At 41.0% G+C, this 14327-nt stretch overlaps 1 protein-coding gene across 4 annotated transcripts in view; it reads left to right on the plus strand.

Annotated features, from left to right (window-relative positions):
• The first annotated feature begins 6594 nt into the window (after positions 1-6594).
• The window catches only part of FAM3C (FAM3 metabolism regulating signaling molecule C), a 66382-nt gene continuing 58649 nt past the window's right edge, over positions 6595-14327 (plus strand). For 2 of the 4 annotated variants that reach the window (XM_072652900.1, XM_072652902.1), the window contains exon 1: positions 6595-6728. The gene's annotated coding sequence lies outside the window, so the exon portion shown is untranslated. The other 2 variants (XM_072652899.1, XM_072652901.1) reach the window with 2 other exon arrangements.

A 14327-nucleotide genomic window follows, 5' to 3' on the forward strand; every position in this document is an offset into this window, starting at 1 on the left:
TGGTTTCCCTTTAAGGGGAAGGTAGGGAGGTTATTTTCAGTATTATCAATGGTTGCTGTTGAGCCTTTAGGAGAGGCATTTCCAATGCCCTGTGAGGATGTCTTTCTGATCTAGTGTTAATTATGAAAAGCTGAGTTGAAAAGAAATAGCTTTTTACCTTCATTGTGACCTTTTAAACCTTATCCTAGGTAAAGTTATTTTTATTGCATTTTATGGTCTGAGTTTTACTGAAATCTAATTCCAAGGCTGAATTGCCAGACTAACCTGATCTATGTCTTTGCCAGAATAGATGGAAACCCAGAGACCAGCAGATGAAAAGAGAGCAGTTTCACAATCAGGACATCAGTTGGGGATGTCCACTTCTCACCCCCTAGGTGACATAATACCCAGTAGAGACACTTCATGCCTACAGGGAATCTGTGTGACATTAGGAGAAGCTATCAGCAGCTCTGCAGCTTTGGGAGGAATGAATTGTCCTGGATGTACATATTCCCCATATGTGTGTCTTCTATAGGTATTAACCAGATGGGCTCCTGACCTGTGCCCCCTCATGAATGTTCCCTGGCCATATGCATTCCCATCAGGTATATGCCTTCTCTCTGGATATACCTTTCCCCACTGTCATATGGGCAACTCTGCCACAGTGTATGTATCAGAAGGATAGTCTCATCACTTTGTTATTGCTCTAGGTTGTGCAGTGGATAGAGCACCAGTGCAGGAGTCAGGAGGACCTGAGTTCAAATCTCACCTCAGACACTTGACACTTACTAGCTATGTGACCTTGGGCGAGTCACTTAACCCCAATTGCCTCATGTTGGGTCATCTCCAGTCATCCTGATGAATGTCTGGTCACTGGATTCAGATGGCTCTGGAGGAGAAGTGAGGCTAGTGACCTGCACAGCCCTCCCTCACTCAAAAGAGAGTCAAGTGCAAGTCATATCATCATTTCTCTGATGGCATGGTCTTCTTTGGCAATGAAGAATGAATACATAGATACATACATATATATACAGATTTAGAGCAGGATGGCACCTCAGACACCAATGACTCCAACTCCCTCATTTTATAGATGAAGAAACTGAGGTTAAGCAACTTGCCGGGCATCACACTACTAGTAAGTGTCTGAATCAAGATTTGAACCCAGGACTTCCTGGCTTCATGTTCATGCGTTCTTCATTATTACCCCACTGCCTGTCAAAGCAATTGCTCAAGGACAGCTTTGATTCAATATCGACTATTTTGATTTTGGTTTATTGGCAAAAGTAAGCATTGGTTTATTTACCTTTACTATCATTTTTTCTAGAGGCAGGGATATGATCTTACTCTGATATTTCACATCAACATGGAGATTGACTCTGGGTTCTCATTTTACAGATGAGGAAACTAAGGACCTGAGAAATACCTCATCTAAAAGCCACATACTATGACTTTGAGTGTGTGCTGATTTACAGAGTTTATTGAAGCAGGCAATCATGTGTATGTGTGTGTGTGTGTGTGTGTGTGTGTGTATGAGTGTCATGGGTGCTCCAGGTTCTATATTTGTACTTCCTGTGCCTTGGGTTAACAAGGATGATATAGGCCTAGTGGAGAAAATCATTATTTCCCCTATTACAGAGTTCATCAGACCCTAGAGCTCCTTTGGCTCAGAATTGAATCTTCACTGTTTACCATCTTATAGCCTCCAATAGATTTTTTTAGTCTCTCTCCCATTCGAGTCTTCCAAATGCTGCTTTTGTAAGGCAAGCAGCAATTTCTTCACTCTCTTGTCAAGCACTGCATGGATTGGACATGTATTCTTGTATAGCTTTCCTTAGCCATTGTCACACTTTATTTCAATATCTCTCATATTTATTAATGATAGCTAGCACTTATGAAGCATTTTAAGGTTTGCAAAATGCTTTATCTTATCTCATTTGACACTTCAAAATAATGCTACAAAGTAGAAGTTTTATCCTCATTTTGCAGAAGATGGAACTGAGGCTGAGAGGAGATCAACAATTGGCTCAGGGTTACACAGCTAATAATTGTCTGGGGAGAATTCAAACTCAGGTCTTTTTTGAATCCAAGTCCAGGACTCTAACCATGCAGCTGCCACAGGCTAATATACAATGTTCCTTCCTTTTCAGTTATAATGATGTTTCTAAGGTCCCCTTCAACTATAAATCTGGCCTTATTATTCAAGTTGATCATCAAGATTTGAATATTTAATAACATTAATTACTAAAGATATTGATGACATTAAATTCTTCATGAGTTAATCACCATAATTCACCTATCCCATAAGCAGACCATGTTACATTCCTGTACTAGCTTACTACTCATTAGTTATGTGACCTCGGGTAAGACAACTCTTAGTGTCTGTAGAGGGAGTTGGACCAGATGATCTCAATGGTTCCTTCTAGCTCTTTAATCTTGTGAGTTGGGTGCTTAATCCCTTTCCAGTTTGGTAGAATGTACTTAGACTCTATAGGAATTGCCTTTGAGAAATCAGGCACTTTTATGTCATGACGAGGTGTCAAGGGTATCTTTATCAATGCCCTTGGAAAGAAAGTAACTGTAATGGTTGTTGTTCTGTTAAGTCCTTTGTTACTGAAGAAGACCATGCCATCAGAGAAATGATGACATGACTTGCACTTGACTTTGTTTTGAGTGAGGGAGGGCTGTGCAGGTCACCAGCCTCACTTCTCTTCCAGAGCCATCTGAATCCAGTGACCAGAATTCATCGGGATGACTGGAGGTGACCCAGGATGCAATGGAAGACCTTGGCCCCTTCAAGCCAAGGTCTATTCAGGAAGGTATGAGGTAACATCCATTCAGTGAATAGGCCTCTTTAAGAATTAGCCAGAGTAAATGTAAGCTTTTGTTCAAGATTAGATTTAAATTTTGTTGTGTGTGAGATAATTTAGTTAAATTAATTAAGAAATCAATTTAAAGTAATAAGTGATTAAAATTTTGAAAATAAGTAATTATTCATAGCTAGGTGGTTCAGTGCTCTGTCCCACAGTAAGTAAGACTCATCTTCCTGAGTTCAAATCTGCTGTGAGACACTTACTAGCTGTGTGATCCTGGGTAAGTCTTTTAACCCTATATGTCTCAGTTTCCTCGTCTGTAAAATGAGACAGAGAAGGAAATGGCAAACCACTCCAGTATCTCAGCCAAGGAAACCCCAAATGGGGTCACAAAGACTCAAACAACTGAAAAACAACAATTATTCGGTATCTGATAATGCTATTACATAACATAGTTTAAGTATAACTGCCTAGAGCTTAAGAGATCTCAATACTGTTTTACATACTTAAACTTACTGCTAAGTAGACTCCTCTGACCCCCATGAAAGTAACTATGCAGAATAGTTATCCTTGTCTCATAGGTGGAGAAAATGACAGCATGCTACCTGTTCCAAGTCATACTACACTGTAAAAAGCACGAAAGCTTGGAAATGAAACGTTCCTAATGTTGAGTTTAGGAATTGTCCACTTGTCTAGGATGGTACAGTTGCTTGTATCGTGGTGATATGATGATGCTGAGAAAATTAATTCTATTTGCTCTCCAGACTGGCCACTCAAGATAAAAACTCAGTTCTATTGCCACAGGTTTCACTGCTAGTCCCTTCACTTCCTCAAACTGTCTTGAGAATTTGTGCATTTAATCAAGAAAACTAGTTTGGATAGTTAGTGATGTGCTTTTTATATAAAGTACATTTTAATTTTTATAAAATTGACTGTAAGCTCATTTTCCAAGCATCAAGATGAATGTACTTTTTGCCCTTTATTACCATATCATTTAAAATTTCAGTACAATTTCTACAGGCGTAACTCACATGACAGGAACTTACATGACTTAATAGCAACTATTCTTGCAATCACTAACTCTTTCTGTAAGTTTCTCAGTTCCTACATTTTTTATTTCTGTTTTTTGTATTTTTATTATTCATATATCTTATTATTCTTTTTTGAATATCAGTGGGAAATTTCAGGGACCAAAGCCCTTACTTTTGTTCTATATATAAGTGAAGACGGTACAAATGGAGAGATGTTGGATCTAGAGTTGACTGGGAGGAGAAGGAAGGTGGGCCAGATTGTGTTCTGGAAATTGCAAAGCACCTTTAATGATCCCAAGTTTCTCATAAAAGCAAATGCCCGTCTTTTAAATAACCTTCTACCCAATATTTCTACATGGTACCAAGACATGGAACACAGCTATCTTTCAAAGAATAAAAATAGCACATAGAGACCCACAGAGAGGTATGTGGTAAATATGAACAGTCTGCAACATATAACCAATAAGGAATACTGAAGACCGGAAGTAAAACATGCTGTCAAGGAATTCCCTTCTCTCTCTACTTAACCACTTCGCTCAACTTGCCACAAGGACAAAATAAATAAGACTCTTAAAAGATCTGTGATCTTAATTTAGCAGGCACTTTCATTAGATTGCAACTCACTAATGCCTTCTCATTTTGAAGATGTTCACAGAGCAGAGATGTCAAACACGGCTATAGCCCAAAACAGAAAGTTTAAAAAAACAAAATTAAAATGCAATAAAACATAATGTTCCTCTGTGGTTTCAAGTCAATATGCAGCCTGGAGAGATCTTCAGCTACAGTTCAGTGGACTGTTTCTACTTGACTGATGATATGCCTCTACAAAGCATATGCCCAATGGGATCCAGGATATCCTCTCAGCCTTTTTTTTTTTTTTGAGTGCAGTATTTTGGGCTTTGTTTGTTCAACCAACAAGCATTTATTCAGCACCAACTATGTGACCGGAGGCGATGTGAAATAATGGATACAGCTGGACTTAAACCAGTAAAACCTGGATTCAGATCTTGCTTCCCTTACACTGGCTGTGTGATCCTGACCAAATTACTCATTCTCTCAGTACTCTAGAGCTAGGCAAAAGCTTTCATGTGGAAGATCTCTCTCTTTCATTTATCTACATATAATATGGATAGATGTGTGTATGTATATATCTATACACACCTAGATATGGATACATATGTATATATCTAGGTAGATATGGATATATATATTTATATCTAGATAGATATATGTGTATACATATACACACCGTATTAGACATTGAAATCAATACATTTTTAAAATATTAGCGAGCTGGGGCATAGTGGCAAGTGCAATAGATTTTCGTTATTTTCATTTCGGTTTGAATCGTAATTCCACAACCCCCTGCTTTTGTGTGATCTTGAGCGTGTCACTTAGGTTTTTTTTTAAGTTTGTTTCCTCTCGTGTAAAATGAAGTTTGAAAAGGTGACCTTTCACCTCTAAATCTCTCTGATCTCTCTGATCCTGGGATCTAGTTGCTGTGAACAGAACGTCAATTAATGAACATGCCTGGATTTATCAACAACTTCTTACCCTGTGCCAAGGGCTGGCATGGGGACACAGATACGAGGAATGAAACAATCCCTAGAGGCTGGAAGTTTGCATTCTAAGCGGGTGGACACGGGATCGGGAAAGGCTTTCCTGGGAGGATGGAAGCTTGAGATTCCTCTAGAAGAAAGGGATCCTATGCCAGGGCAGGACGGTGCCTTCCAGGCATGGAGACAGACCGCAGACGGAGCGCCCAGCGGGAGGACGAGGGCTGGGTACGGGAGGGGGCGCGACGTCCGGAGGCCAGGAGAGGTGGAGTTAAAAGCCAAAGGTGGCACAGTGGACAGAGCGGGGGGCTTTTGACTCAGGAAAACCCCAGTTTGAATCCCGCTTTGGGCACATCCAAACCGAGTGACCCTGCGCCACTCACTCTATGGCTCTAAAGCAGCCCTGATCAAAGACAGAGGCCCCTGCAGTTTATTCAGGGGGGACGACATCTGCCTTTACAATATCTAACGTTCAGGTCGGGTAACATCAGACCTGGCAACGATGCGCTTCGGAAGTAGCGGAGAAGGCAGCCGAGACCGTGGGGGCGGGGCCCCTTCCGGAGGTGGGGGATGGGGTTCCGCGAATCATTAAAAAATAAAAACAAAACTCAGGTTAGTCACAGGACGGGCAACATCGTTTAATCAAACGAACTTCCTGTGGCCCGTCGGCGGACGCCACCCCGACAGGGACAGGGACAGGAAGCACGAGGGTAGAGACCAACGTTTATTTTCATTTTCTTACACAGAACTTGTGGGCGTGGTGGGAGGTGGGGAGCGGCAGGGTCAGGAGGCGACCGCAGAGGAGACAAACCAATGCTCCTTCCCGGGGACGTCCTTCCCCCCTTTCCTTCCAGGAACGCCGCTGCACGACCGCATCCCCGCGCCGGGACCGGAGCCGGAGGCAGCTGCGGCTCCCACGTGGCAAAGTCAGACAGCGCCGAGACTGGAGCGTCAGCTGGGGAAAGGGAGGGGCGGGACTGGCTGAGGAGACCCCGCCCTCCCCTCCTTCCCAAGCAATCGGGGAGCCACGGGGGCTGCCTTCTCGCTCAGCCAATGGCGGCCAGTCAGGGGCGGGGCGGGCAACTCAGTCCTCCACCGCCGGGAGGCGCCAACGGCTTCCCCGGAGACGAGCGCTCATTGGTGGCCGCAGGCGAAGGGGCGGGAAGAGGGTGCACGCCAGGGGTGGGGAGCTGGGCTTCCTCCTGTCCACAAGCCAGGGTGGAAGGGAAGCGTGAGGTACCTGGAGAGGAGAAGGAGAAGGAGGAGGAGGAGGACCAGGACCATTCGAGGTGGAGACGTGTGACTCCCGGCGGCCTCGGGCAGGGACCGGACGCGAGCGGTGGCGGGCGCCGGTAAAGACCGTTGGCGCGGTAGGGAGACGGCCGCTCGCCTCGGACCGTCGCTCCCTCGGACGCGCGCGCGCGCGCACTCGCAGGTGTCCTGGGGGCGAGGGGAGGGGCGCCCCGGGGGCGCGGCATCTCTGCCCTCCTCCTTCGGACCCGCGCGGGCGGGGCGGGCAGCATCCTCCTTTCCCACTTGGAACTCCCCGAGCTCTTCCTCTGCGCTCCTCCCGCCCCCTGCCGAGCCGGGTCACAGCAGGGGGCACCCCTCCATCCAACCCCAGCCCCCCTCCCCAAGCCAAGCCCTTGATCTTGCACTTGAATGAGTCGCCCGAAGTCCTCTATTCGGACTGCATCTTCAGGCTGCCACGGGGGGTACCTACTTAGAGAACCCGCTTATCCCTGGGCTGGCCGCCAGCCTCCCTGGGGCTGAAGTGCACTTTGTGGGTCTGCGTCTTGTTAAGGAAGGAGGTAGGAAGAGAGCGTGCGTGCGTGTGTGTGTGTGTGTGTGTGTGTGTGTGCATGCATGCATGTGCATGTGTGCGTGTGTGTGTGCGTGTGTGTGTGTGCGTGCATGTGCGCATGGGGGGCCGCTGGGGTTGGCAGGTGTTTGTTGTACGTCAAGTTTGAATTTTCCTGAAGCCTCACCTGGTGAGTTGCCGTGACTCTTTCCAAGGGAAGTCTGTCTCAAAATTAGCCCTTCCGTTCCGTTCGCAGAAGCTACTGGCGTGACCTTCTGTCTCCAAGTTTATCTGAGTGGTTGAAAATCTGACATTAGATACTAGATAGCCGCAGTGTCTGGTTGGCATCTGTTTGTTTTTTTAGTGTGAAATTGGTTTCTTATGGCTGTGCCCTTGTGTTTTCCATCGCTTTTATCCATTCTATAAAAATGCGACCTTTTTTTAGTTTGAAATTTGTTTCTCAAAGATATGCCTTTGTTTTTTGTTTTTTTTTTTTTAATGCCTTTGCCCACTCTCTTTACTGAAGTGAATGCTTTATTCTTGTAGTTTGGTACAGTCGTCTAAAGGACAATTCTTTTTGTTTACTGTATCCGTGTACAAGGAAAGGAAAAATGGGATATATTTTATACTAATACTGAACGAGGTGCATGCAGCTTTAAACTTATCCTATTCTTTAAAAGTAATTCACAATTCTGTTATCTCTGTCTTATTGGCTTATCTCTATCTTAGTGTTATTTTAAGCTTCTCACCCACAGACTGGCAACCCTAAGGAGTACTCAAGTTACTGTCAAGTAATCGGTATCACTTCTTTTCTTACACATTTTAGGAGAATCTTGATTTCTAAGCTTAGAGTGTTAGAGGTAGAAGAAATTCAGACATGTAGATCTGTGTGAATGAGAAGAAATCTATCCCTATCTACTTACCTGTTAGGTGTTATAGATTAGAGGACAAACAAGGTAATATATTTTATTTTTTAATTAAAAGGTTTTTGATTTTGAACTTAACATGAACAAGCATGAACAGTTCAATAAAGAACAGAAAAGAACATTCTATGTGAAACTAACCTGTTACATGGCTTAAAAAGGCACATTAAATGTAACATGATAGTAACAAAACTGCCAAACTTCTCTGGGTCCCCTTTTGAACTTCCTTCTACTCTCTTATGTTTTTTTTTTTAAATGCTTCATTGATGCTTTTTTTTTTTTAACTAAACCTTTATTACCTGCCAGTTCTCCCTCCCCACCCACATAAGTCTTTCCTTGTGATTAATAAGTACTGTACACACACAAAAGAAACCAAGGTATCGGCTATCCCTGTATGTAAATATATCTCTTCCTGCACCTATGGCCCCTCACCTCCATGGCAAGTGGGTCTTATCAGTCTCTGGAGTAAGGCTTTTCAGTGTTCCTTTTTCTTGTGACTGGTGCCTTTCTTTATATTGAGGAAGACTGAGGCCTACCTAGGTTTGTCATTGTTCAGTCACATCAGATTCATTGGGGGTTTTCGTGGAAAAGATACTGGAGTGCTTTGCCATTTCCTTCTCCAGCTTATTTAGCAGGATTAAGTGACTTACCCAGGGTTACACAGCTGCTTAAGTGTCTGAAGCTAGATTTGAACTAATGAAGATGAGTTTTCCTGATTCCAGCCCAGTGCTCCATCCACTGGGCCACATAATTGTCTTTAGGCCCAAGCAAGACCAAGAGTTAAGAAACTCAGGCTCCTTGACTCCTAATCATTAATTCTTCCCACTGCATCATTTCTTTCATCTTCATACTCCTTGTTAGGGGATAAAGACATGAACCTGTGATTTTGTTGATATAGGGAACTCCCCAAAGTGAGGTGAATCTAAGTCTGAACTTTCTCTGCAATTTATTATGTCAGAGATTTGCCTAGGGCATTTAGACATTCCCAGCCAAATGTTAGAGGTGGTAGGTACTATTGGAACCCATTCTTCCTGATTCTAAAAAGTAGGTTCTCTACCCACCATAATACACTGCCTCACAGGAGCCACAGGTACCACACCATAGCTCTGCAGCTAGGAAATTTTTTTCCTGACCAGGGAAGCTTTTTTAAAATACCTAACTATGGTTATGAATACCCCCAGGCTAAGATTAAGTGCTTGTTACCAGTTCTCTTTAAATTGAGGGTGTGTGTGAGAGATTGTTAATGTTTTCTTAACTGATTAAAATGCAGCATCATTATTCATAAATTGTTGAAGCTATTCAAAATATTTTTCAAGGGGAAATGATTGGATATATTTGTACACTTGAAAATTGGAATCTAACATGTATTTGAATTGTTCAGTTGTTTTAGTTGTATCCAACTCTTTGTGACCCCTTTTTTGGGGATTTTCTTGGCAGAGATACTGAAGTGGTTTTCCATTCCTTCTCCAATACATTTTAGAGATGAGTAAACTGAGGCAAACAGGGTTAAATGACTTGCCGAGGATCACACACATAGTAAGTGTCTGAGGCCAGTTTTGAACTAGTCTTCCTGACTCCAGGCCCTGCACTCTATCCACTGGGTCACCTAGCTGAACAAAATGTTGTTTAATCATTTCAGTCATGTACCCCATTTGTGACCCTGTTTGGGGTTTTCTTAGCAAAGATTTTGTCTGAGGTCAGATTTGAACTCATCTTCTTGCCTTCAGCCTTGGTACTCCAGTCACTCTGCCACCTATACTTGTAATTGAATAAATATTTTTAAATAATAAAAGTATTAAAGGATGAAATGCAGATCAAAAAAAAAATTCAGTTGAGTTAAAATTGAGGCACCTATGGATGGAATACTGAAAGTATTTAGAAAGATGTAGATTCAAACCTAATCTCAGATTCTTCCTAGCTTAGTGACCCAGGTAAATCACTTTATGTGTCTGCCTCAGTTAACTCATCAGTAAAATGGGGATAAGAAACCATGGAAAGAATCACATGGTTGTTGTAGAGATTAAATGAGAAAATATCTGTAAAGTGCTTTGCAAACTTTAAAGGGCTATATAAATGCCATCAATTATTAACCACAGAGCAGGAGGAACTTGGTTGAATATCTCTAGTAACTTTCTAGTGGTAAAAGATTGTATGTTCCCTAGTCAATAATCATTACACAATTTTCTTTGGAGTTTTCCTAAATAATTCTAGATAAACCTTTCTAGTGAGTAATAAACTTTAGCATTGGGCAGCTAGGTGGTGCAGTGGATAGAATACCAGTGTAGGAGTCAGGAGGACCTGAGTTCAAATCTTACCTCAGACACTTGACATTTACTAGCTGTGTGACCTTGGGCAAGTCACTTAACCCCAGTTGCCTCAAATTGGGTTATCTCCAGTCATCCTGATGAATATCTGGTCATTGGATTCAGATGGCTCTGGAGGAGCAGTGAGGCTGGTGACCTGCAACCCTCCCTCATTCAAAACAAAGTCAAGTGCCAGTGATGTCATCATTTCTCTGATGGCATGGTCTTCTTCGGGCAATGAAACACCAACACGCAAACTCGAGCATTTCTATAAGACATTCATCCCCTCATTACCCAGGTCATTGAGTTTCCAAACTTTTTCTTATTTTTTCATCTAGTGAAATTTTTTCCCCTTCTCGAATTTTTTCACATAAATTATAATGGTCACTATTAGTTGTTAGAAGAGATCTATTTCTGCATTGTTACAGTTTTTAAAGTCTGTCATGGGGAGGTCTAAGAAGCAAGATGTACCACCTCTGTATCATTCAGAATTCACCATCATAGTCAAAAAGTTTTAGACTTGTTTTAGGAATTGAACTGAAAATCAGACCTGGTTCTGCCATCAGCTTTCTGCTTCAGTAAGTTGCTTTTTATTTGGGGGCCTTAATTTTCCTTATCCCTGACATTAGGGAATTGGATTTGGCTTTCAGAACACTTTATGATGTTTCTCAAGATGTTTTTGATCGTACTTCCACTTGAAAAATATTTTCCTTATAAGACTTAATTTTGAGGATAGAGACATCCATATACTCATTATTATACTGCTGCTGCAATTTACTAAAATCCAACCCTTTCCACTTTTCTTCTTAATTCTTAAGCCTATTAAGCAAATATCTTGATAATATTCTTCCTCACTAAGGTAGTCATCCCTCCTACTATATTTGAGATCATTTTCTGGGCTCAGTGTTTTTTAGTTTTATTTGAGTTAGTTCTGTGTGTTAGTGTGAAAAGGTTATGTGTAAATGAATACTGAATCAGCTTCTGATTGTGGTTACAAGTTCCGCAAGGGTTTTCAGTGTCAAGATAGGTTAGTCAAAGCATTCGTACACATATGATGTGTATATGCTATATGACAGTACAAAAATAAATTTTGCAAAGAATAGTAAATCTTTTTTGGTCAGAAACAATAATGTTCCAACCTAATTTAGTACAATAGTTCTAAAAATAAAGTTCAGATTGCCAAAGCAACATACTTACTACTCCTCTTTGCAACAAAAAAACCCCTGTAATACTCCTCTGCAACAAAAATAACTTGTTTAGCTTATGCTTTATAAACGATTTGCCAGGGTTAAAATGAATAGAAAATATTTCTGAAAAGCAAATTATGATTTATACTAAATACAATTATGAGTAGTGAGTGTTGGAAAGCTGCATTCCACAGCATTTTATCAGACAATTGTCTATTTAATCTAGTCATGTGTACTAGGTAAAAGAGTCATTTGAGATGAAGGTGGTAATGCTTTATTTGTACCTCAGATTGTGCCTTTTGGTGTCTGTTTTACCTAATCAGAACATCTCATTCCCTTCCCTCCTCCCAGTCACTTCCTATTTATCAGGAATTTATCCTTAAAATATTTTTCCTTGGCCCTTTATTCACCTCTTTCCTTCTCCCTTCTCCCCTTTTGTGGCATATGGATAATTTTAGCAGTAATTTGAGTCGTAAACCTTTTGAAATTCACTTTTCAAATTGAATTGTAGGCTTGAAGGAGAAAGAAGAAAATTAAAGTAGGTAGTAACCTTAGAGAAGGAGGGGTGTTTTTCTAATCTAGACTATAAAAAAAAGATCTAATTACCAGGTACCACTTTCTTACTGTATTAGAACAGCCTATGACTGATTCTATTCCAATTTATCCTAGCAATACTAGAAAAGTAGAGAAGGAATCTTGTATTTAGTGTTACATTCCCCTGTTCAGGTGAGAGTAGGTGGCTATATTGGTATTCACATCCTAGGTAGGTAACATACTTACCCTAATCCTTCATCTCTCCCCTTCAGAAAGAATTCCTTAGATCCATGGGTCTTTTGAGAAATTTCCAGCTCTTTTTTTCTCATTCCTTATTTTTTAACTTGTTAATAATTCTAATATCTGCTAGCTTTCATGTCCCTCTCCAATGCCCTTAAATGCACTTTGTGCCGTCTGGGAGGGCAAAGACAGCATTTTATTCATTGTGAGATTAGTCATCATTCCTTCTTCATAGTGCACATCACTGAATATCAGAGTCAACAGTCCCCAACTAGCTATAATATTGGTTTGTCCTCTCAAGTTTTTTACTTGTCAAGTCAGTATTTTGTGATTGTACAGGATATAGTCTATTATTTGAGATGTCCAGTTACTGTCCATCTTTGCTTTCATCTCATCCAGTCTTTTTTTTTTTAATGGTAGATTGCTTCCCATACATGCTACTGAAACTTTTATGGTGTGAATACAATTAGATTGTCAGGGCTTAGAGACCTTCTTTGAATTTGCTTTAGCTGTGGAGCTGAAAAGAAGACTATTCGGAGCTCCACTGATAATTGCTTTGTATTAATAATTGAGGCCTAGCTGCCCTCAACCCTGCCTTTATGAAATGCCTGCCTTGGGCAAAGTTCTAATTCTGCTTAGAGCTAGAAATACAAAGAGGTAAAGTGCTGTGGTCTCTCTCATTGAGGAATTTATATTCTGTGTCAGGGGAGGGGATGCCAGTTCTATGTGGGGTATAGGCCATAAGTCTGATAGAAAAGAGATTCTAACAGCTTTCTAACAAAATTTAAGGAGAGAGAATCAAATAGCTTTCTAAATTTAAGGAGACAAAGAATTCCTTTCATCTTGGTGTATCAAGAAAGACTTTATGAAAGAACCAGTGCTTAAATTGGACCTTAAAGAAAAAGGAGGGGCCCTTTGATTCAGCCTCCTCAAATACAGAGAAGTTAAGTGACCTCCCCAAGGACACACAGGATGTGGCAAAGATGTGAACCTTGACTGCAGAGCCTGCATTCTTTGCACTGTACAGATTGTGAAGATCTCTGAATGCCAGTTTAGGTATTTTCTCAAGGTATCATGTAACTGAAAGTTTGATATAGGAAGATTAATTTGGCAGCTTCATGAAGGAAAAAGGAAGGAAAAATTGGAAGAAGGGAGACTAGGAGGCACTCAGTGAGCAGTGTTGAGGGCCCTTAATGGTGGCAGTATGAAGGGGAGATGAGAGGATGAATTAAAGAGGCACTGTGAAGGTTGACTTGGCCACTGATTGATTGGGTAGAGTGGGTTTAGTAAAGAGTTGGAGATGACTACTGTATTTAATCTGGGTGATTAGGAGAATTGAGTGCTGTTAAAAGCTGTAGGAAGACTATGCACATTTTTTGGGAGGAAAAAAGTTCATTTGTAACTTTTTGAATTTGACCTTCTAGTGGAGTGTCACGCTGATGTCCAAGAAATATTTATAATTAACTATGTAACTGGAGCTTAGAGGAGTGTTTAGAACTATATATTGGACCTGGATGTTACTTTCATGGAGGTGATCCTTCAAGCCATGGGAGTAGGTGAAATGATAGAGAAAAGGTATAGAAAGAGAAATGAGGGAGGGGGAATTGTGATGAAAATTCATTTTTTTATAATAAAAAAGTTAGATGGTTTATGGTGTGCAGAACAACTCGATAGCCTTAATATAGTCCCTCTAGCAATGTGTAACAGTTCAGACTAGAACATACAGATCCAGAATTTGTTTATGTAGGACATTTTAATATGTAAACACTGCTAGTAGCTACTTAAAATGGTCACTGCTTAATAAATGTTTACCATCAGTTTGTCATTCTAGAATAAGTTAATAACTCTTACTTCAAAATATTCATTTAATATTAGGTTGGTTGAAAAAATTATTTCTGAAGTCCTTACACATTAGAAGTGTAATCTATTTTTCAATCACTCTTCAAAATTGAATTACATTACT

This window comes from Notamacropus eugenii, chromosome 3 (assembly GCF_028372415.1).
Source record: "Notamacropus eugenii isolate mMacEug1 chromosome 3, mMacEug1.pri_v2, whole genome shotgun sequence".
In the NCBI taxonomy this organism is placed as follows: Eukaryota; Metazoa; Chordata; class Mammalia; order Diprotodontia; family Macropodidae; genus Notamacropus; species Notamacropus eugenii.